The sequence below is a fragment of the Staurois parvus genome, unplaced genomic scaffold (genome assembly GCF_062004578.1).
Source record: "Staurois parvus isolate SC_StPar_1 unplaced genomic scaffold, SC_StPar_1.0 ptg003050l, whole genome shotgun sequence".
Lineage (NCBI taxonomy): Eukaryota > Metazoa > Chordata > Amphibia > Anura > Ranidae > Staurois > Staurois parvus.
The window spans coordinates 49,867-74,848 of NW_028320846.1; the positions used below are offsets into that span (position 1 = coordinate 49,867).

Consider the following 24,982-nt stretch of genomic DNA (forward strand, 5'->3'; position numbering starts at 1 on the left):
CTGCCTACCGGGCGCTTCTACCCCCTTCCTGCCCACCGGGCTCTTCTACCCCCTTCCTGCCTACAGGGCACTTCTACCCCCTTCCTGCCTATAGGGCACTTCTACCCCCTTCCTGCCCCCCAGGCACTTCTACCCCCTTCCTGCCTACAGGGCACTTCTACCCCCTTCCTGCCTACCGGGCACTTCTACCCCCTTCCTGCCTACAGGACACTTCTACCCCCTTCCTGCCTCCCTTTGATAGGGACCCTGATGTAAGAGGGGGACTTTGATGGGACCCTGATGTAAGAGGTGGACTTTGATGGGGACCCTGATGTAAGGGGGTCTCTGATGGGGATTATACTGTAAGGGGGACTCTGATGAGGACCCCCATGTAATAATGTAAGATGTGCCCCCAATGTAAGAGTGACTCTATCAGGGAGTCTGATGTAAGGGGGACTCTGAAGGGGACACCAAATCAAATTCAGGTGCTTCTCCATTCATTGATACACACAGTTATTGAATACATTTGTTACTTTGTATCAGTATGGAGCTCAGCTGTAGCCAATACAAGTCATCGGGACTCCGTGTGATCAGAGCCCCGGCTGATATACAATGTAACATCCTGCAAGGCCAGGCCCAATAGTCACAATGAATATCTCTTTGTTCAGTGAATGGAGGAAGATTTGCATGCCTTGAGCTCTGTGCATTGTCCCCGCAGGACTGGAATGTTATTCTAGACACCGGGCCCCATATAATACCCCTTTGTGTAGTCCCAGTCACTGACTGATCACCTGGAACACAACAATCAGCCGACACAACAGGAGCAATGATCACCATAGGACAATACACCGTATACTACGAATACATCCACACATATACTATATAACCCAAAGTATTGGCCCCGCCCTCCCAATCATGTGATTCAGGTGTTCCAATCCCCTCCATATCATGTGATTCAGGTGTTCCAATCCCATCCATATCATGTGATTCAGGTGTTCCAATCCCCTCCCAATCATGTGATTTAGGTGTTCCAATCCCTCCACATCATGTGATTCAGGTGTTCCAATCCCCTCCCAATCATGTGATTCAGGTGTTCCAATCCCCTCCCAATCATGTGATTCAGGTGTTCCAATCCCCTCCATATCATGTGATTCAGGTGTTCCAATCCCCTCTATGGACACAGGTGTATACAATCAGCCCCTAGGCATGCAGACGGCTTCTACAAACATTGGTGAAAGAATGGGTCGCTCTCAGGAGCTCAGTGACTCCAAGCGTGGTCCCGTGATAGGTGGCCACCTGGGCAGTAAGTCCATCCGTGACATTTCCTGGCTACTAAATATTCCACGCTCAACTGTTAGTGGGATTATAACAAAGTGGAAGCAACTGGGAACAACAGCCACTCAGCCACCAAGTGGTAGGCCACGTCACATGACAGGGCGGGGTCAGCGCATGCTGAAGCGCACAGTGCGCAGAAGTCTCTAATTGTCTGCAGAGTCAATAGCTAAAGACCTCCAAACTTGGTGTGGCCTTCAGATGAGCCCAACAACAGTGCGTAGAGAGCTTCATGGAATGGGTTTCCATTGCAAAAATGATCACACCCCAATGAAAGTCTTAGGAACAAAGCTAAATTTTAGACAACAAAATCCTAATGAACAAGAATCCATCTCCAGGGGAGTCTGATTATTCATTAAACAGGCGTCCAGCAGACAGGTGATTATAAAAGGGCGTTACCTAACACAGAAAACCATGCTGGCAGCAATGGCACCACATGAAAGAGAAATATCACAAGGCCTGAGAAATAAAATGATTTCTTGACACAAGAAAGATGAAACCTACAGGAAGATCAGCAAAGCTTTACTTTGCAGTCAGAATACTGGAGCAAACGTGATACAAAAATGGAACAAAGATGGAACTGCAACCATCTCACAGAGACGTCCAGGATGTCCACCTCGACAAGAGCGTCTTCTGATGAGAAGGGTTGGAGAAAATCACCATGCAAGTTCACTGCAGCTTGCTAAAGAAGTAGAAAGCCAAACTGGGGCGATTGTTTCCCGTGCACTGCAGAGGAATGGCATGCATGGGTGTCGTCCACGAAGGAAGCCTCTCCTAAAGCCCATGCACAAAAAAGTCTGCCTAGAATTTGCCAGGGCTCATGCTGAAAAAGAAGAAGACTACTGGGACTCTGTACTCTGGAGTGATGAGACCAAGATAAATGTTTTTGGAACTGATGGCTTCAAAACTGTCTGGCGTCGCAAAGGTGAGGCGTACAAAGAAAAATGCATGGTGCATACTGTGAAACATGGTGGTGGCAGTGTCCTTCTGGGGGGGCTGCATGAGTGCTGCTGGTGTCAGGGAGCTGCATTTCATTGATGGTGTCATGAATTCACAGATGTACGGCTCTTTTTTGAAAGAGAAGATGCTCTCATCACTCCGTGCCCTCGATCATCGTGCACTTTTCCAACATGACAACGATCCAAAACACACATCTAAGGCCACTGATGCATTTCTGAAGAAGAACAGGATGAAAGGGATTCAGTGGCCAAGTATGTCTCCTGATCTGAACCCAATCCAACCCCTATGGGGGATTCTGAAGAGAAAGGTTGAGCATCACTCTCCATCCACCATCCAGGCTCTAAAAGAGGTCGTTCTGGAAGAATGGAAAAAGATCGATGTCACAATATGTCGCCAACTTGTTCATTCCATGCCTAGAAGACTCTACAAATCATGGAGGTCCTACAGGAACAAGGAACAAGGAGAGAGAGCAGATCTGTGGGAGGAGTCCAGCAGGCCCCACCCTCTACAGGAAATTACAGGGGGGGCGGAGACCAGACCAGTCCCCCTGAACAAGGAGAGAGAGCAGATCTGTGGGAGGAGCCCAGCAGGCCCCACCCTCTACAGTGAAACTACAGGGGCAGGGGGCGGAGACCAGACCAGTCCCCCTGAACAAGGAGAGAGGGCAGTAGTGAGTGGTCTTTATGACAGGAAGTCTCACACCGGATGACGGCACAGATCCGGGAGGAGCACAGCGACATTCAAGGACGAATACGCATAAATGGCGTTCAGCTTCAATTCCAATCCTAGCATTCATCCCTTGCCACCAGCTGCCCTGCTCTCCGTTTCCCTGCGCATGCCAAAATCTTGAACAGAGTCGGAGAGTCTCTCTGGTGATCAGTATATTCCGACGATGGAGATCAGCCGGTTGCCGGTGGCACCACACAGTGGGAGGTAAATCTACAGGAAATTGTACAATGTATGGCCAAGCCTAAGCCTTGCCTGAAGTCCAGGAAGAGCACCTGTCATTGTTCCCCCACCCCTACCACCCTTCACTCACCCCCGCCACCTTTCACTCACCCCCTGCCACCCTTCACTCACCCCCTGCCACTCTTCACTCACCCCCGCCACCCTTCACTCACACCCGCCACCCTTCACTCACCTCCCGCCACCCTTCACTCATCCCCGCCACCCTTCACTCACCCCCCGCCAGACTCATACCCGCCACCCTTCACTCACCCCCACAACCCTCCACTCACCCCCCGCCACCCTTCACTCATCCCCGCCACCCTTCACTCACCCCTTGCCACCCTTCACTCACCCCCGCCACCCTTCACTCACCCCCCGCCAGACTCATACCCGCCACCCTTCACTCACCCCCCGCCACCCTTCACTCATCCCCGCCACCCTTCACTCACCCCCCCCTGCCACCCTTCACTCACCCCCCGCCACCCTTCACTCACCCCCCGCCACCCTTCACTCATCCCTGCCACCCTTCATTCACCCCCGCCACCCTTCACTCACCCCCCGCCACCCTTCACTCACCCCCCGCCACCCTTCACTCACCCCCGCCACCCTTCACTCACCCCCCGCCACCCTTCACTCACCACCATCTTGTTTCAGGTGCTCTCGGTGCGTCCTGTCACCAGACACATGGAGAAAGCTCCGAGCTTCTTCCTTGTTGTTTCTTTGCTTCTGCTTTTTTTTTTTTGGTCTGTATGATTCTCCTCTGCCCCCACCCCGCCGCTCAGCTTTCTGCTCTGCTGCGTCCACTTCCTTCCTCGTACTGCACATTCGGCTTCGACCTCCCTTCCCCGTCGTCAGATGGACTCTACGTGCCACGCGCGGGCTTGTTCAGTAGGACGCATCCAGTTCGCTGCGCTTTGCTCATCGTTGCCCCTAGACTCCTCCACTGCAATCGATTTCCAGGGGGCAGAGTCACCAAGGGGCCCCTTGTGCCAAACCAAATATTGCCTCCCACCCCCACTCAACTGCTGGCCAAGTTATTAGACTTATTCATTGTGTGATGAATGGCAGTTAGGTAGAAGTGAAATGTCCAAATCTACTAGGGATGAGCTTGGGTCTGGTCTCAACCTGGAAGTCAGCTATCACTGTTGAGCCAATGAGCTAGGGGGGGTCCATGTATATAAAGGGGCGGGGATTCTCTTGACATGCTTGACCTAGTATGGCCATGTGGTGAGCTTGAGTTTGGGTTTGGTCGAACCCCAGAAGTTAGCAGTCACTGCTGGGCCAATGAGCTGCTGCCTGGAGATTCCCCACCCTGAAAATGACATATTCAAAGGGGCAGGGATGTCCTTGACACCATTGACCTAATGTGGCCACATGTGGTTAGCTTGGGTTTGGTCCCAACACTGAAGTTGGCTGTGACTGCTGGGCAACAGCTAGGAAATTCCCCACCCTGAAAATTATATATATACATAAGGGGGAGGGGATTCTCAGGACACCACTGACCTAATTTGGCCACATGTGGTGAGCTTGGGTTTGGTCCGAACACTGAAGTTGGCTGTGACTGCTGGGCAACAGCTAGGAGATTCCCCACCCTGAAAATTATATATATATAAGGGGGTGGGGATTCTCAGGACATCACTGACCTAATGTGGCCATATGTGGTGAGCTTGGGTTTGGTCCGAACCTGAAAGTTGGCTGTCATTGCTGGACCAATGAGCTGTGCCTGGGAGATTCCCCATCCCCATCCAACAAGGGCACAGAGGACAGACACCCAACCACTAGAGGAAATCTTCTCATCTTGCTCCTCAAATCGTAACTGTGCAAATATAAAAGGGTGGGGAAGCTCTTGACATCCTTGACCTAGTATGGCCATGTGATGAGCTTCGGTTTGGGTTCGGTCCAAACCTGAAAGTTAGCTGTCATTGGTGGGCAAATTTCAGGCAGTTTCCTATGAACTGGCCAAAATGTATGCCCTGGGTGGCCCTATCAGCACCCTTCCTCCCAACGGACATCCTTTGATCCCAAAGTTGAAGATGCTGGGTGCAAAATTGTTGGCTTCATCAAATGTAGCCACCCACCTTGCTCCCCAAATCGTAACTGCGCAAATATAAAGGGGTGGGGAAGTTCTTGACATCCTTGACCTAGTATGGCCATGTGATGAACTTCAGTTTGGTCCAAACCTGAAAGGTAGCTGCAGTTGGTGGGCCAATATCAGTCAGTTTCTTATGAACTGGCCAAACTGTAAGCCCTGGGTGGCCCTATCAGCACCCTTCCTCCCTACCGGACATCCTTGGACCTCAAAATTGAAGATGCTGGGTGCGAAATTGTTGGCTTCATCAAATGTAGCCACCCATCTATTTCCCAAAATCGTAACTGCAAATATAAGGGGGTGGGGAAGCTCTTGACATCCTTGACCTAGTATGGCCATGTGATGAGCTTCGGTTTGGGTTTGGTCCAAACCTGAAAGTTAGCTGTCATTGGTGGGCCAATTGCAGCCAGTTTCTTATGAACTAACCAAAATAAAAGCCCCGGGAGGCCACATCAGAACCCTTCCTCCCACCGGACATCCTTTGATCCCAAAGTTGAAGATGCTGGGTGCAAAATTGTTGGCTTCACCAAATGTAGCCAGCCACCTTGCTCCCCAAATCGGAACTGCGCAAATATAAAAGGGTGGGGAAGCTCTACACATCCTTGACCTAGTCAAAAACTGGACCCCAATTGGCTTCATTATTTTTGTTTTTTTATTTATTTACCTATTAGAGGCCTTTCATACCAGAGTACCTAAAAACGCAGTAAGATTTTTAGCAAAACGCATCTCGTATTTCTAACACTTTTTAATGCGTTTTCTGGATTCCTTGACTCCCAGCATACACCTGTGAAACCTGGACAAGTTACTCGAAAAAAAAACCCCACAACATTTTTAATGCGTTTCCTATAGAAATGAATGGCAGGTATGTTTTTAGTGCACTTTTGCAGCATTTAGACCGAGCCTTTTCTGGCCTGCTTTGTTTACAAGTTTAAATCGTTGTTTTTTGTTAGAAAATTACTTTTAACCCCCAAACATTCTATATTTTTTATTAGAAAAGACCCTGGAGAATGAAATGGTAATCTTTTTCAATTTTGTTTTTACGTTACATGCCATTTGCGCAGTGGTGTTTCAAACGCAATTTTTTTTTTCACAAAATACATTTTAATTTAACCAATTCAATACCGGGCAATTTTACACCTTCCTGCCCCGGCCAGTTTTCAGGTTTCAGCGCTCTCACACTTTGAATGACAATTGCGCGGTCATACAACATTGTACCCAAACTAAAATTTTATCATTTTCTTCACACAACTAGAGCTTTCTTTTGGTGGTATTTAATCACCGCTGGGGTTTTTATTTTTTGCTAAATTAACAAAAAAGACCGAAAATGTTGAAAAAAAACACGTTTTCTTTGTTTCTGTTATAAAAGTTTGCAAATAAATAATTGTTCCTCATAAATTTAGGCCGAGATGTATTCTGCTACATGTCTTTGGTGAAAATAACCCAAATTAGGATGTATTATTTAGTTTGTAGGAAAGTTATAGAGTTCACAAACTATGGTATAGATCTGAATATTGATCAATCCTGAAGTACTGATGGCCAATCTAATTTCTTGAGGTCCAAGAATGTCAGGACAGTACAGATATCCCCCAAATGTCAGGATAGTACAGATATCCCCCAAATGTCAGAACAGTACAGATATCCCCCAAATGTCAGGACAATACAGATATCCCCCAAATGTCAGGACAGTACAGATATCCCCCAAATGTCAGGACAGTACAGATATCCCCCAAATGTCAGAACAGTACACATATCCCCCCAAATGTCAGAACAGTACAGATATCCCCCAAATGTCAGAACAGTACACATATCCCCCCAAATGTCAGGACAGTACAGATATCCCCCAAATGTCAGGACAGTACAGATATCCCCCAAATGTCAGGACAGTACAGATATCCCCCAAATGTCAGAACGGTACAGATATCCCCCAACTGTCAGGACACTACAGATATCCCCCAAATGTCAGAACGGTACAGATATCCCCCAAATGTCAGAACGGTACAGATATCCCCCAAATGTCAGAACGGTACAGATATCCCCCAAATGTCAGGACGGTACAGATATCCCCAAATGTCAGGACACTACAGATATCCCCCAAATGTCAGAACGGTACAGATATCCCCCAAATGTCAGGACAGTACAGATATCCCCCAAATGTCAGAACGGTACAGATATCCCCCAAATGTCAAGACAGTACAGATATCCCCCAAATGTCAGAACGGTACAGATATCCCCCAAATGTCAGGACACTACAGATGTCCCCCAAATGTCAGGATGGGACAGATATCCCCCAAATGTCAGGACAGTACAGATATCCCCCAAATGTCAGGATGGGACAGATATCCCCCAAATGTCAGGACAGTACAGATATCCCCCAAATGTCAGGACAGTACAGATATCCCCCAAATGTCAGGACAGGACAGATATCCCCCAAATGACCCCTTTTTGCAGAGTAGACAGTCCGACGTACTTATAAGAGGCATGGCGAGTTTTTTGAAGTTGTATTTTTTTTGTCATAATTTTTCGGAAAATGAAAAAATGCAAAAAATTATTTTCACAATTTTTTTTTTACATATTGTCACCAGTGCAGTACAGCGTCATCATATAACTGGCATGGCAGTGATCAGGGACACTGACTGGTGACAGTATGAAAAAAAAATATATATATATATATACTTTTTTTTAATTTTTTAATAAATTTTTTTCTTTTTTTTAAGATTTTTTTTTCATATTTCACTATGACCAAAGTAGTACAATGTTACTATAGTAACATTGTACTACTTTGGGGAAGTGATCAGTATTTTTTTTTTTTTTACACAATTTGCTTATAGCAAAGAATTACTTTGCTATAAGCAACCATTTACCTGAATGACATCGATTCATTCAGGGTTTTTTTTGTTTTGTTTTTTTGTGCTTAGCTGTGATTTGGCCACAGCTAATAACATGACATGTGCATGTGACCTGCTGTGACCATTCACAGCTAGACACTAGTATACAATGGCATGAATGAAGCCATCCATTGTATACAACTGTCATGTGACCTGCTGTGATTGGTCACAGCAGGTCACATGGTATGGCAACGGGCCGATACTCAGATCTGTCATGGGCCGTGTCCGAGGTACACGGCCGGTGACAGATCGCGCCACTGCGCGGCTCTGCAAGCGCGTGTACTGCGCATGTGCGGGAGGACGCCATATGGTAACCTCCCGGAAAGCTAATACATTTTTACGGACGCCATTTGGCCATAGGCCGGGCGTCAAATGGTTAATAATTGATTAATTATTAATAATTAAGTCATTAAAAAAAACAATATATATATATCCCAATTTTTTTTTTGTAAAATATGAAAGAGGATGTTACAGCGAGTAAATAGATCCCTAACATGTCTCGCTTTAACCCCTCGCCCTCCAGAGGATTTACCCCCTCCCTTTCCCGACCGGGCCATTTTTTTGCGATACTTTAACTGAGAATTGCGCGGTCGTGCAACGCTGCCCACAAATGAAATGTACGTCCTTTTTTTCTTACAAATGGAGCTTTCTTTTGGTGGCAGTTGATCGCCTGTGCGTTTTTTTTTTTTGCGCTATAAACAAAAAAAGACCGACAATTTTCAAAAAAAAAACTATATTTTTGACTTTTTTGCTATTAAACATATCCAGGAAAAAAAATTTAAAATATCGTCATAAATTTAGGCCAAAATGTATTCTCCTCTGGGTCTTCGCTAAAAAAAAAAATACCAATACGTGTAAATTATTTGGGTTACGTGAAAGTTATAGCGTTTACAAATGGCGGGATAGATAATGGGATTTTTTTTTGTTACTAGTAATGGCGGCGATCAGCGATTTATAGCGGGACTGCAGCGGGCATTTTGACACTGGAGGGAAACTGACTTGGTGTCACTGACATCCCCAGCGACACCAACACAGGGATCAGTGCTAATAAAAAGCACCGACACTGTACTAATGGCACTGGGCAGGAAGGGGTTAAGATTTGGGGTGATCAAAGGGTTACCTGTGGGCGGAGTTTGTTTTACTGTGTGCTGTGCCTTTCACTGTAAGCACACAGCTTTGTATTGGTCGGCCATGCAGAGCCTTTTGCGTCATTTTTAGCTGCGGCGTCCAAAAATAGCAACAACCTACTTAGCCGTCTCCGGTAAATGGCATCTGTACTCACCTCCGAAATGTCACGCCAAACAAGAGCGCACGCTGTGGCTGCGGGTTTGCGAAAAAAAACAAAAAAAAAAAAAGTTTAAAACAAGAGAAGGAAATTGAGTAATGACCCCGATTGTCAAACGGCGTTGAGTTGTTTTTATTGGCGCCGGACGGGCTGGTTAACTCGCTTGTTACCACATAATAGGAAGAAAAAAGTACGCCAGGTCCCGCGCTATTTATTGGTCGTCACACTACGGCGGTGCGTACTGATGGGGGGGGGGGCGCCAGGCTAAGTTTCATCTTTAAGTAGAACTCCAACTAATTTTTTTTCCTTTGAATCCCCCCTTTTCCTCCTTCTGCGCAAATCAAAAAATTAAGAAAATTAAAAATGGCCAATTTCTTCTTACCGCCTTCATGCTCCCGCGCTCTCCGCGCTTTCCCCTCCGTCCAGCGGGGGCAGTACTCTTCGGACAGTCGCATCATTCTGGCTGTTTTATGGGGCTCCCTGCGTGCGGCCAACGTGCTGAAGAAGCTTCTGCACTTTTTGGGGGGTTGTAGAGCTTTGCGCAGTTTTTACCGCGCGTTTTAAACACATTTGGTGCGCATTTTCACCGCGTTTGGGGTGCCAATAACAGCTGATGGCATTGCAAGCGCCGTTTTTTGGTTTTTTTTGCATGTGCGCAAAAGGTGAATGAAGGTCTTCCTCCTCCAATCATAGAAGCTGTGCTATAGGGTTCTGCTACAAAAAGAACTCCAGGAATGGGGGAGGGGCGAGTGAATGAAAGCTTCTATGACTGGAGGAGGACCTTTCATTCACTCGCCCCTCCCCCATTCCTGGAGGTCTTTTCATAGCAGAAACCTATAGCACAGCTTCTATGACTGGAGGAGGACCTTTCATTCACTCGCCCCTCCCCCAGTCCTGGAGGTCTTTTCATAGCAGAAACCTATAGCACAGCTTCTATGACTGGAGGAGGACCTGTGCTATAGGTTTCTGCTATGAAAAGACCTCCAGGAATGGGGGAGGGGCGAGTGAATGAAAGGTCTTCCTCCTCCAATCATAGAAGCTGTGCTATAGGTTTCTGCTACGAAAAGAACTCCAGGAATGGGGGAGGGGCGAGTGAATGAAAGGTCTTCCTCCTCCAGTCATAGAAGCTGTGCTATAGGTTTCTGCTATGAAAAGACCTCCAGGAATGGGGGAGGGGCGAGTGAATGAAAGGTCTTCCTCCTCCAATCATAGAAGCTGTGCTATAGGTTTCTGCTACGAAAAGAACTCCAGGAATGGGGGAGGGGCGAGTGAATGAAAGTTCTTCCTCCTCCAGTCATAGAAGCTGTGCTATAGGTTTCTGCTATGAAAAGAACTCCAGGAATGGGGGAGGGGCGGGTGAATGAAAGGTCCTCCTCCAGTCATAGAAGCTGTGCTATAGGTTTCTGCTACGAAAAGAACTCCAGGAATGTGGGAGGGGCAGGTGAATGAAAGGTCCTCCTCCAATCATAGAAGCTGTGCTATGACTTCCTGCAGTGAAAGGCACTCCATGAATGAAGGAGGGGCAGGTGAATAAAAGGTCCGCCTCCACCATTCATAGAAGCTGTGCTCTGACTTCCCGCAGTGTAAAGCACTCCATGAATGAAGGAGGGGCAGATGAATGAAAGGTCATCCTCCTCCAATCATAGAAGCTGTGCTATAGGTTTCTGCTATGAAAAGAACTCCAGGAATGGGGGAGGGGCAGGTGAAAGGTCATCCTCCTCCGTTCATAGAAGCTGTACTATGGCTTCCTGCAGTGAAAGGCGCTCCATGAATGAAGGAGGAGTGGGTAACTGGCAGGGGCCTCCTCCAATCAGAGAAGCTGTGCTATGACTTCCTGCAATGAAAAGAATTTCGTGAATGGAGGGGCGGATGAATGAAAGGTCCTCCTCCTCCAATCATAGTAGCTATGCTATGGCTTCCTGCAGTGCAAATTGCTCCATGAATGAAGGAGGGGCGATTAAATGAACGGTCCTCCTCCTCCTCCAATCATAGTAGCTGTGCTATGGCTTCCCGCAATGAAAAGTGCTCCATGAATGGAGAAGGGATGGGTGAATGAAAGGTCCTCCTCCATTTATAGGGCGCTTTTCATTGTGCGAGACCATATGAATGGATGAGGAGGATGGAAAGGATGGGCATAGTCAGCACTTTTGACAAGTGCTTGTTACAGGTCCAGTGGCTCTTATTAACCCCAACAACACCGGAAGATTACCGCTGGGGGTGGGAGATGCTGAAAGATTTCACCGAACAGAGCAGCCATCAGCACACGGGACGCTTCTAATCCATCCCTTGTGCTGAGTAAAAAAAATTGAGCTAAACCCTAAGCTCTAAAGGTGACAACGCTGAGTCCAGGGGCGGACTGACCATTTGGAAACTCGGGCACTGCCCGAGGGCCCGGGGTCAGTAGGGGGCCCCATAAGATGCCCCTGGTACCTTTTTCATAGGCTTTTTTGAGTTTGGGCAAGGACACAGGGGCCCCATGATCCCCTATTGGCCAGGGGCCCCATGATCCCCTATTGCCCGGGGGCCCCATGAGTTGTCAGTCCGCCCCTGGCTGTGTCCCTGTCTCCTAATCACTCTGCTGTGTTGTCACCTTCTCAGAGGTGCTCCTGGTGGACAGTATAAGTGGCCCTGCTGATGTCTATTGCCCATGCACCACCAATCAGAAACTGGCCCTGACCAATGACAGGCATCTGCCACTGGATAGGAAGTAGCTGCAAAGAGACTGCAGGAGATTCGCAAAGATGCAAAAAAAAAAAAAAAAAGTAATAGAATAAATAAATAAATAAATGCAAATAAATAATTAAATCTAAATTTTAAAAAATAAATTAAAATAAAATAAAAAAATAAAACAAAAAAAAATAATAAATAAAAAAAAAATAATAATTACATTAAATTAAAAATAAAATAAAAATGAAATAAAAGTATACAAAACATGGTGATTATTTATGAGACGCGCTGATTTAGAAAACTAAACGCCCTCCGGTTTGGGTGGACGTGCACTTTAAGGCTCATTAGCATCTTGCACCTATATTGTCCAGGAAGGATGTCAGCAACACAACATTGGGAGGAAATCTTCCTTCATTCCTGCCGTCAGCCTGTAATGTTGAAACCGCAGTACCGGCATTGCAGTCATTTTATTCAGCATTACTGAGTTCCGAGCAGGAAGTTACATCACAGTCCCGCAGTCAGCGTGCCGGCTCGGCCATTTCGCAGCCATGCAGGGCCGCTTTGACATGCCGCTGGCTATTTCCTTCATCGCAGCCCTTTACCTTTGTCCCATAAAGCAGAAGCCGTGTGAGGTCGGCGCCCTCTTCTCCTTTATTTCTGCCGCCTTCTCGCAAGTTAGAAAACTTTTTACTAATCAAAAGTTTATAGAAAGTCAGAACTTTGGAGGAAAATAAAAGCTGAAGTTTAATCTGCTTATGTCATGCCCTCCCTGCCCCCCCCCCCCCCCCAATAACATGTGAATGGAATTTGGAATTTGTTTATAAAACCTTTCTGTTTTCTTTACACACCTTATTATAGACCCATTCTTCCAAAGCAGATACACTTCTGCACGCTGGTACTGACTAGTATTCCATTGTTTCTCTTCTCCCCAGTTTTTATCCATCACTGAGCTAATGTGACCCCAGCAATGATGGAGAGGGGCGGGGGAGGGTCAATCTAGGATGCTGTGCAGGCAACTGACATCCTCCTTATCAACTGATGATGTCATTGGTTGTCAGGACGTCGGCGGGCTAGAAGGTCGTAATGGTGCACAATGGAAACCTGGGGCTTTGTGCAACTAAAAGGCCGGCTTGTTCCACCCGCTGGCTTGTGTAGAAGTTTTGGGCAATTTTATTTTTATTTATTACAGGTACTTATATAGCGCCGTCACTTTACACAGCGCTTTACATATATATTGTACATTCACATCAGTCCCCGCCCCCGAGGGGCGTACAATCTAAGGCCCCTAACTCACATTCATACATACACATACTAGGGACAATGTAGACAGGAGACAATGAACCTACCAGCATGTCTTTGGACTGTGGGAGGAAACCGGAGTACCTGGAGGAAACCCACGCAGGCACAGGGAGAACATGCAGGCAGGTGGTGCCATGGTTGGGATTTGAACCAACGACCCGAGTATTGCCAGGCGGAAGTGCTAACCATTTAGCCACACTGCTGCCCACTTTTTAGACATTTCGCCAAGGCACCCTTGATGAAACCTCAGGACACCCCTGAAGAAACCTCAAGGCACCTCTGATGAAACCTCAAGGCACCTCTGATGAAACCTCAAGGCACCCCTGATGAAACCTCAAGGCACCCCTGATGAAACCTCAAGGCACCCCTGATGAAACCTCAACATCAAGGCACCCCTGAAGAAACCTCAAGGCGCCCCTGAAGAAACCTCAAGGCGCCGCTGATGAAACCTCAAGGCGCCCCTGAAGAAACCTCAAGGCGCCCCTGATGAAACCTCAAGGCGCCCCTGATGAAACCTCAAGGCGCCCCTGATGAAACCTCAAGGCGCCCCTGATGAAACCTCAAGGCGCCCCTGATGAAACCTCAAGGCGCCCCTGAAGAAACCTCAAGGCGCCACTGATGAAACCTCAAGGCGCCCCTGAAGAAACCTCAAGGCGCCCCTGAAGAAACCTCAAGGCGCCCCTGATGAAACCTCAAGGCGCCCCTGATGAAACCTCAAGGCGCCCCTTAAGAAACCTCAAGGCGCCCCTGATGAAACCTCAAGGCGCCCCTGATGAAACCTCAAGGCGCCCCTGATGAAACCTCAAGGCAAGGCACCCCAGGGTGCTGGTTTAGAGGGTTAAAGGGCCAAGTTTTATTTCAGAATACTACTGACACAACTAGAGATAACGCCATGCAGTCCGTCCTGTATGTGCCATCCCATTATCCTCATTACACAACAATCAACTTCCTCTTTCAGGGAAGGCTGTTGATAAGCAAACAGAAATGATAAAAGGTGGTGCGAGGTGCGAGGTGCGAGGTGCGAGGTGTGCTGGTTTCCAGGGAAATGTAGGTGTCTGCAGATATTTTAACAAGAAAAAAAAATCAGAACTTCCTGTACCCCTTAATTCATGTTGCGAAATGTACACACACCCATGGCACAACAAAAAAAAAATAGAAAACATTAAAATATCCCATTTTTTAGCATTCATTACAAAAGCAATGACATATTATTACAGGTACTTCTATAACGCCATCAGTTTACACGGCACTTTACATATACAGGCGCACCGCGGTTTACGAACGCCTCGGTTAACGTAATTTTCGGTTTACGAATGAAAGTCCATTGAAATAATTTTTTTCGCAATACGAAGCAAGCTTCCCCAGGATGCATTGCGCCTGGGAGGTTTATCGCGGCGAACGGATTAATTGGTTTTCAATGCATTTACGAAATTTTTTTTAATCATGTCCCTGTATGGTATTTATGCCTTTAAAGTGCACTTTAGAGAGTTTTCAACAGATAAGACTTTTTGTTTCCTTTTTCTGACCTCCGGAACGGATTAATTGGTTTTCAATGCTTTTCCGAATTAATTTTTAATCATGTCCCTGTACAGTATTTATTATTATTATTATTATTATTATACAGTATTTATTATTATTATTATTATTATTATTATTATACAGTATTTATTATTATTATTATTATACAGTATTTATTATTATTATTATTATTATTATTATACAGTATTTATTATTATTATTATTATTATTATTATACAGTATTTATTATTATTATTATTATTATTATTATTATTATTATTATTAACAGTATTTTTTATTATTATTATACAGTATTTATTATTATTATTATTATTAATATTATACAGTATTTATTATTATTATTATTATACAGTATTTATTATTATTATACAGTATTTATTATTATTATTATTATTATTATTATTATACAGTATTTATTATTATTATTATTATTATTATTATTATTATTATACAGTATTTATTATTATTATTATTATTATTATTATTATACAGTATTTATTATTATTATTATACAGTATTTATTATTATTATTATTATTATACAGTATTTATTATTATTATTATTATTATTATTATTATACAGTATTTATTATTATTATTATTATACAGTATTTATTATTATTATTATTATTAATATTATACAGTATTTATTATTATTATTATTATTATTATACAGTATTTTTTAGTATTATTATTATACAGTATTTATTTATTATTATTATTATTATTATTATTATTATTATTATACAGTATTTATTATTATTATTATTATTATACAGTATTTATTATTATTATTATTATACAGTATTTATAAAGCGCCAATGGTTCGAGGGCAACTATAATGCTGAGGCGACCTGCGATGGAATTGAGTTTGATACAACTGGACCAGAATAAAATAACAGAAGCTTCCTTTTGCTGGCCGCATGCTTAACATTGTTACTTCTAACAAGTAAATAAGGTCACTATGTCAGCAACCACCAACTACTCCAGAACAACGAGGAAGAACTTACATACCACACACTGGGAAACCCCATCTCAATAAAAGAAAGCTTAATATCGGGAAAAAAATCAGTTTTGTTCTCCTGCTGCTCTTACAGACGTCTTCCAAAATTTCCACATCGAGCAAAAAAACAACAACAAGCTCACTATTCAAAGTCTCTGTAAAAAGGATCCGTCAAGGTGTCATCCGCAGGCAGCACTTCCTCTTCTGTAAAAGTCCAAGCGGCATCTGATTGTCATACCAGTTATGTGCAGATTTACTGCATTATCCTTAGAGACCAAGGCGAGAAGAAGGAGAAGAAGAAGGAGAAGAAGGAGAAGGAGGAGGAGGAGAGGAAGGAGGAGAAGGGGAAGAGAAGGAGGAGAAAAAGGAGAAGAAGAAGGAGAAGAAGAAGGAGAAGAAGAAGGAGAAGAAGGAGAAGGAGGAGGAGGAGAGGAAGGAGGAGAAGGGGAAGAGAAGGAGGAGAAGGAGGAGAAGGAGGAGAAGAAGAAGGAGAAGGAGGAGAAGAAGAAGGAGAAGAAGAGGAAGGAGAAGGAGAAGAAGAAGAAGGAGGAGGAGAAGGGGAAGGAGGAGAAGAAGAAGGAGAAGAAGAAGGAGAAGGAGAAGAAGAAGAAGGAGGAGGAGAAGAAGAAGGAGAAGAAGAAGGAGAAGGAGAATGAGGAGGAGGAGAGGAAGGAGGAGAAGGAGGAGAAGGTGGAGAAGGAGGAGAAGGAGGAGAAGGTGGAGAAGGAGGAGAAGGAGGAGAAGGTGGAGAGGAAGGAGAAGGAGGAGAAGAAGAAGTAGAAGGAGGAGAAAATGGCGAAGGAGGACAGGAAGGAGAAGAAGGAGAAGATGGAGGAGCAGAAGGAGGAGAAGAAGGAAAATAAGTAGAAGAAGGAGAAGACAGAGAAGAAGGAGAAGAAGGAGAAGAAGTAGAAGGAGGAGGAGAAGGAGAGGATGGAGGAGAAGAAGAAGGAGGAGAAAGAGGAGATGACGGAGAATGAGGAGAAGAAGGAGAAAGGAGAAGAAGGAGAAGAAGGAGAAGGAATAGAAGAAGGAGAAGACGGAGAAGGAGAAGACGGAGAAGAAGAAGGAGAAGGAGCAGAAGAAGGAGAAGAAGGAGAAAGAGAAGAAGAAGGAGAAGAGAAGAAAGAGAAGAAGGAGAAAGAGAAAAAGAAGAAGGAGGAGAAGACGGAGAAGGAGAAGTAGGAGGAGAAGAAGAAGGAAAAGGAAAAGAAGACGGAGAAGGAGAAGAAGAAGGAGAAACAGAAGAGCTGTCTGGTATGATTCTAGCGACCAATTATGTTGAGTCTTTTGGGTTAAACAAGATAAAATTCCAGACCTCCCAATGTGAGTCACAAAAACCCAATCACCATTTTTAGCAGTGAGGTCCAAGTACCATCATCCCTTCACATGGGTCTGTGTGCTTCTGGCAGTCAGGTATTGAAATCAATGGTAGCAACATGCACTGCGCAGTGGTTTGCTGCAGTAACACGTCACAAGAAGTGAGGTTTCCATGTGTGACCACATCATAATGGTGTAAGTCTGGTGTAAGACTGTAGCCACCTTGCCTTTAGCAGGAACGACTCATTAACGCTGAAGTCTAGCTATGGCAATGATTACATAATTATATTGGCTCAGCTTGGACCAGGAATCCAGTGGACATCACCGGAGTAGCAGTGTAGTAGTGGTGTAGTAGCGGTGTAGTAGTGGTGTAGTAGCGGTGTAGTAGTGGTGTAGTAGCGGTGTAGTAGTGGTGTAGTAGCAGTGTAGTAAAAATGAGCTGCATGGTCGAGTTGCCAGAAAGAAGCCTTGACTGCGCCACTGCCACAAAAAAACCCGGTTACAATATGCCCGACAACACCTTGATATGCCCCGCTGGGCTTTTTGTGGCGGCCCGCGGAGCTGAACTAACAATGCGATTTTAATACCGCGATCTCCCCGCTGAGCTATTGTGTGCTGATAGGGGGACCACTTACCCGCCAGAACACACCGGTCAGCGCTCTCAGCCAACGCAATGGTTTTCCAGCGTGTTCCTTCGACAGAAGCAGGTCGAAAGATCGGTGCCTCTGTGGTGAATTGTGAAGATTTCTCCACAATGCCTATAGCTGCAGAGGAGAGTGAGAACTTGTTCCAGCGATTGTACTGATTGTTGGATATGGAAATGTCGGAGTCGCATGGTCTAGGCAGGGAGGGAGGGGGGGCGGGGCCCACTTTAGACGTAGAAGTCCATCGACCTCATAGACGAACTTCAATGGAATTTCCTTTCCTGATCCCAGTCCAGCCATCGCCTAACACTGAATCCCCCCCCCTCCCACACACTGTACCCCAATATCTGCACCCTCATTCCCCTCCCCCTAATACCCTGACCCCTAACCCAGTACCCAGGATCCCCTCCCCCACCCTGTAACCCAATACCTTGACTCCCACCCCCTCCCCCTAACCCAATACCCCGACCCCTCCCCCACCCTGTAACCCAATACCTTGACTCCCCCCCCTCCCCCTAACCCAATACCAGGGGTGGTCTGACAACTCATGGGGCCCCCGGGTAATAGGGGATCATAGGGCCCCTGTATCCTTGCCCAAACTCAAAAAAGCCTATGAAAAAGGTACCAGGGGCATCTCATGGGGCCCCCTACTGCCCCCAATACCCAAACCCCTCCGCCACCCTGTAACCCAATACCTTGACTCCCACCCCCTCCCCTTTACCCAATACCCTAACACCCCCGGCCCCCCCCCCCCCAGCACCTAACTCGCTACCCTGATCACCCCCCACCTCCTTTCTGCTCGTTCTGCTTCATTTTTCAACTTTGCACTCTCCGGTACTCAAGTCGCATCAAAGTTGCTCTACATGAGCAGATCTGTTATACTTTCCTATTAGCTAAAAACAATGCGACTTTGGAGACATCAGGGCTCCTGCACTTCTTCGATGTGACTTTACATTCTCTGCTACTCAAGTCACATTAAAGTTGCATTAAAGTTGCATCAAAGTCGCATTAAAGTCGCATCAAAGTCGCTCTACATGAACAGAATTGTCATACTTTCCCATTAGCTAAAAACACTGCGACTTTGGACACATCAGGGTTCCCACTGCCCTAGGTAGGGTCGTCCAATGCCCAGAGTGAGAAGCCAGAAGTGCGCCCCCCTCCCCCTACATTTACACCCCGGTGACACCGATCCCAGCTTTAAGTCGCACAATTTCAAAGTCGGGAATCGGTGTGACCAGAATGTAACTGTGTGGGGGGGGGCGCACTTCTGGCTCCTCGCCCTGAGCACTGGACGACCCGGTCCCCTGTTCCCGGTCCCCTGTCCCCAGTCCCCTGTTCCCGGTCCCCTGTCCCCGGTCCCCTGTTCCCAGTCCCCTGTCCCCGGTCCCCTGTCCCCTGTCTCCGGTCCCTTGTCCCCGGTCCCCGGTCCCCTGTCCCTTGTCCCCTGTCCCCGGTCCCTTGTCCCCGGTCCCTTGTCCCCTGTCCCCGGTCCCTTGTCCCTGGTCCCTTGTCCCCTGTCCCCGGTCCCTTGTCCCCTGTCCCTTGTCCCCTGTCCCCCGTCCCTTGTCCCCCGTCCCTTGTCCCCTGTCCCCGGTCCCCTGTCCCTGTCCCTTGTCCCCTGTCCCCTGTCCCCGGTCCCCTGTCCCCTGTCCCCGGTCCCCTGTCCCCGGTCCCTTGTCCCCTGTCCCTGTCTCCGGTCCCCGGTCCCTTGTCCCCGGTCCCCTGTCTCCTGTCCCCCGTCCCCTGTCCCCCGTCCCTTGTCCCCCGTCCCCCGTCCCTTGTCCCCTGTCCCTTGTCCCCAGTCCCTTGTCCCCGGTCCCTTGTCCCCGGTCCCTTGTCCCCTGTCCCCGGTCCCCTGTCCCTGTCCCTTGTCCCCTGTCCCCGGTCCCCTGTCCCTGTCCCTGTCCCTGTCCCTTGTCCCCTGTCCCCGGTCCCTTGTCCCCGGTCCCCTGTCCCCGGTCCCCTGTCCCTTGTCCCTTGTCCCCTGTCCCCGGTCCCCTGTCCCTTGTCCCTTGTCCCCTGTCCCTTGTCCCTTGTCCCCTGTCCCCGGTCCCTTGTCCCCTGTCCCCGGTCCCCTGTCCCTTGTCCCCGGTCCCCGGTCCCTTGTCCCCTGTCCCCTGTCCCCGGTCCCCTGTCCCTTGTCCCCGGTCCCCTGTCCCCGGTCCCCTGTCCCTTGTCCCTTGTCCCCTGTCCCCGGTCCCCTGTCCCCGGTCCCCTGTCCTCTGAATTGCTGCCCATTTCTGTGACACCCTAGATGGAGGTTTGGTGGTGTTGGTGTCAGGTGCGCCGTGTCGGACTTACTTGGTCCTGGCTTGCACAAGTCCGCCGGTTTCCTCCTGTCATCTCTGCTCACGAGTCGCCTACAACTAAGTCCCAGTCAGTCGCCCAGCCGCAGAGGAATCGCCACCAGCAAAAAAAAAAAAAAAAAGCATAACAAAGTACAAGAAGGAGAGGTGAAGGCGTGACTGCGGAAAAAAAAGAGGCAAGTTCCTAGAGGAGGAAGTGCCGGAGGCCCGTCTCTGTACCCTGCTTATATAGCCAGCCAATGGCAGCCCTTCCTGCTCTGTCCCCACACACGTGTGACCGCACCGCCGCATAGCTAATGAGCTCTTAAAGGCGCAGGCACCACTGCTGTCCCCTCCCTCTGGACTTGAAAATCGCATGGCAAGTCACACCCTATTGACTGCGATTACAGCGGTCACACCGGTGCGATTCCAACTCGGTCGCCGATTTTTAAAGCGCTGCTTTTGATGCGATTTGCATAGACATCTGTGACTTGCAAATCGCACCTGAAATCGGCATGTCATCGGAATTTGAAACCGTGCGACTTTACTGTAAGTCGGGATCGGTGTGACCGGGGTGTAAGTGCCCAGCCATACCGGTGCAATTTGCGAATTGAAATCGCACCTGAAATCGCATTTAATGAATGTGAAGGTCAGCGTCTTAACACGTGCGATTTGCTGCAGCGTGATTTTTAAAGAAGTTCTTGCGTGACGTTTTCTGCAGTTTTGTTGCGATTTCACGTTCATAGAAGATCATGGAAATCGCACCGCAAATCTCAAGAAATCGTTGAAAATCTTCACAAGTCGCAAAAAAAGTATTTGGAAATCGCACCTGAAATCGCATCTAATGAATGCAAATCACACCTGAAATAGGCACGTCATCTGAATTTGAAATTGTGCGACTTCACTGACAGTCGCACAATTTCAAAGTAGGGTGTGATGTAACTGGGGTGTAAGTCCCCGGGTGCGACTTGGCATGCGATTTGCATGCCATACGACTCACAAATGGCATGCGAAGTCGCACCCTATTGTCTGCGATTACAGCGGTCATACCAGTGCGATTCCGACTCGGTCGCCGATTTGTAAAGCGCTGATTTTGATGCGATTTACATAGACATCTGTGGCTTGCAAATCGCACATGAAATCGGCATGTCATCCGAATTTGAAATCATGCGACTTCAAAGTAGGGTGTGATGTAATCGGGGTGTAAGTCCCCGGGTGCGACTTGGCATGCGATTTGCATGCCTTCACTGTAAGTCGCACGATTTCAGAGTAGGGTGTGATCAGGGGCGGACTGACCATTTGGAAACTCAGGCACTGCCCGAGGGCCCGGGGTCAGTAGGGGGCCCCATGAGATGCCCCTGGTACCTTTCATAGGCTTTTTTGGGCGTGGTTTGAGTGTGGGCAAGGACACAGGGGCCCCATGATCCCCTATTGCCCGGGGGCCCCATGAGTTGCCAGTCCGCCCCTGAGTGTGATGTAACCGGGGTGTAAGTCCCCGGTCACACAGGGTGCGACTTGGCATGCGATTTGCATGCCATACAACTTCCAAATCGCATGCCAAGTCGCACCCTATTATCTGCCATTACAGCGGACATACCGGTGCGATTCCGACTCGGTCGCCGATTTCTAAAGCACGACTTCACTGTAAGTCGGGATCGGTGTGACCGCGTGTAAGTGCCCAGCCATACCGGTGCGATTTGCGAATGGAAATTACATCTAATGAATGCGACTTGGCAATGCAATTTGCATGTCATACGACTCGCAAATCGCATGCCAAGTCGCACCCTATTGACTGTGATTACAGCGGTCATATCAGCGCGATTCCGACTCGGTTGCCAATTTCTAAAGCTCTGCTTTTGTTGTGATTTGCATGGACATCTCTGACTTGCAAATCGCACCTGAAATCAGCATGTCATCCGAATTTGAAACCGTGCGACTTCACTGTAAGTCGCACGATTTCAAAACACGGTGTGATGTAATCGGGGTGTAAGTCCCCGGTCACACTGGGTGCGACTTAGCATGCGATTTGCATGCCATATGACTTGAAAATCACATGGCAAGTCGCACCCTATTGACTGCGATTACAGCGGTCATTCCGGCGCGATTCCGACTCGGTCGCCGATTTCTAAAGCTCTGCTTTTGATGCGATTTGCATAGACATCTGTGACTTGCAAATCGCACCTGAAATCGGCATGTCATCCGAAATTGAAACCGTGCGACTTCACTGTGAGTCGGGATCGGTGTGACCGGTGTGTAAGTGCCCAGCGATACCGGTGCGACTTGCAAATTGAAATCGCATTTAATCAATGTGAAGGGCAGCGTCTTAGCGCATGCGATTTGCTGCAGAGGGATATCTAAAGTAGTTCTTGCATAACTTTTTCTGCAGTTATTGTTGCGGTTTCACGTTCATAGAAGATCATAGAAATCGCACCGCAAATCGCAAGAAATCGTTGAAAATCTTCACAAGTCACAAAAAAAGTCTTCGGAAATCGCACCTGAAATCGCATCGAATGAATGCAAATCACACCTCAAATTGGCACGCCATCCGACTTTGAAATCGTGCGACTTCACTGACAGTCGCACAATTTCAATGTTGGGATCGGTGTGACTGGAGTGTAAGCGCCGGCCGTACTGGTGGGATTTGCGAATTGAAATTGCATCTGAAATCGCATTGAATGAATGTGAATGTCGGCGTCTTAACACATGCGATTTGCTGCAGCGCGATTTCTAGTTCTTATGCGACATTTTCTGCGGTTATTGTTGCGATTTCACAGACATAGAACATAATAGAAATCGCAGTGCGAATCGCAAGAAATCGTTGAGAATCTTCTCAAGTCGCAATAAAGTCTTCAGAAATCGCACCAGAAATTGCACACGAATCGCGTGATTTTAAATCGCAGAGGTGTGACCGGTGACTGAGGGCCGGTTCACAATCCATGCGTTTCAGTTGCTTTTTTCCACATCCAAAACGCACAGAAAGTCGGTGATAGGTTTGTCGGTCTCATAGAGCACATCAGCGCTTGCAGTTCTGGTTGCAGACAAAAAAGTAGAACAGGCGGCGTTTTTGCTGCACAGAACTGCACTGGAAAGCAGTAAAACGCACCAAAACGCACTGGAATGCATGTCATATTTAAATTGAAGAAAAAGAGAGGGGGGAAAAATGAACTGGAATGCAGAAAAAATTCACCGGAACGCGTCAAAATCGCATCAAAATGCACCAAAAATGCACCGGAACGCGTCAAAAACGCATCAAAATGCACCAAAAATGCACTGGAATACGTCAAAAACACGACAAAATGCACCAAAAAGGCACTTGAATGCATCAAAAACGCATCAAAATGCACCAAAAATGCACAGGAATGCATCAAAAATGCATCAAAATGCACCAAAAATGCACCGGGACGTGTCAAAAATGCAGCAAAATGCACCAAAAATGCACCGGAACGCGTGCAAAATGCACCACAAATGTATGTGCAACAATGCAAAATGCATCAAAAACGTATGCGCAAAAAACAGAAAACGCATCAAAAACGTATGCGCAAAAAAAACGCATCAAAAACGTATGCGCAAAAAACAGAAAACGCATCAAAAACGTATGCGCAAAAAAAACGCATCAAAAACGTACACAAAAAACAGAACGCATCAAAATTATATGCGCAAAAATTAAAAAACGCAATAAAACATACGTGCAAAAAACGCAAAAAGCGTATGCCCAAAACCACAAAACGCACCACAGACACGTATCAAATGCAAATTGCATAGGAGCCGAGCCTTTCCATGTTGCAGCTTCCCGGTCCTTCGATGCGACTGCTGCGTTCCTTTTCTCTTTCCTGGATTTTTGCCCTGCCGATCCAGCCAGTTAGTCTGTTTTTCAGAAGGACCCGTTAGAGGGATGAGGTGGACCCCTGACCACGGACCCCTGACCACGGACCCCTGACCACGGACACGGACCCCTGACCACGGACACCGATCCCTGACCACGGACACAGACCCCTGACCACGGACACGGACCCCTGACCACGGACACCGGGGTGCCGCCGACGATCGACTTTTACCTATTGATGTAAATCCTGAATCGCAGAGGGGGGTCGCTGTAACTGCTGATAAATGGTGAGTTCGGCTTCCGTTTGTTAGTGTATCTAAATCTGCTAGTCCGTCTAACACTCCCCTCCCCCCCAGACTGACAATGCTGCTGTCTGCTGTGCCTCCTGTGCCGCTTCCTCCAGAGGGGGGGGGGCGCTCTAATACAGGAAGTGTGTTGCTGGCCGGATCACCAGGTGAAAAAAAGCCTAAAAAAGAAAACAAATGCAGCCGCCACATCAGACGATCGGAAAGCTGCGATTTTTCGGGGTTCAGGTTTCATATCGGCACAGAAAGCATCAAAATATGTAAAAGTAACAAAAAATGAAAAAGGGGGTGTGACTTTTACAGTAAATGCACGCGGTGCCTACAAGAAACGCACAATTCCTTTCAGTGAACGCTGGGGGGGAGGGGGGGTTGTGTCGTGATTGGCCGCTCCGACCTGTTCATTCAGTACGAGTTCAGCTCCGGCGGCCGCTGTCGTTTGGTCCGCCTTCCAGGAAAGTCGATGTCGCCGGGGCTGTATAAAGATATCAATAGCCACGCCTTTATATACAAGCCCCGCCCCTTGTGTTAAAGGGTATGTCCTCCCCGACGACGACCTTCACTTATTTGCTCCCTTTTGGGCTGTAAAATGTACCAATGGAAGTATTTTGTGGAAAAAAATA

General features: G+C 47.2%; 1 protein-coding gene across 3 annotated transcripts in view; it reads right to left on the reverse strand.

Moving 5' to 3' along the window:
• LOC149428665 (1-phosphatidylinositol 4,5-bisphosphate phosphodiesterase gamma-2-like) overlaps window positions 1-20,444 on the reverse strand; it is a 69,576-nt gene extending 49,132 nt beyond the window's left edge. The window contains exon 1 of one of the 3 annotated variants that reach the window (XM_089667135.1): window positions 20,251-20,444. The gene's annotated coding sequence lies outside the window, so the exon portion shown is untranslated. Of the gene's footprint in view, window positions 1-3,857; window positions 3,967-15,996; window positions 16,776-20,250 lie in introns of those variants that run through there. The other 2 variants (XM_089667139.1, XM_089667136.1) reach the window with 2 other exon arrangements.
• Between the last annotated feature and the right edge of the window lie 4,538 nt (window positions 20,445-24,982).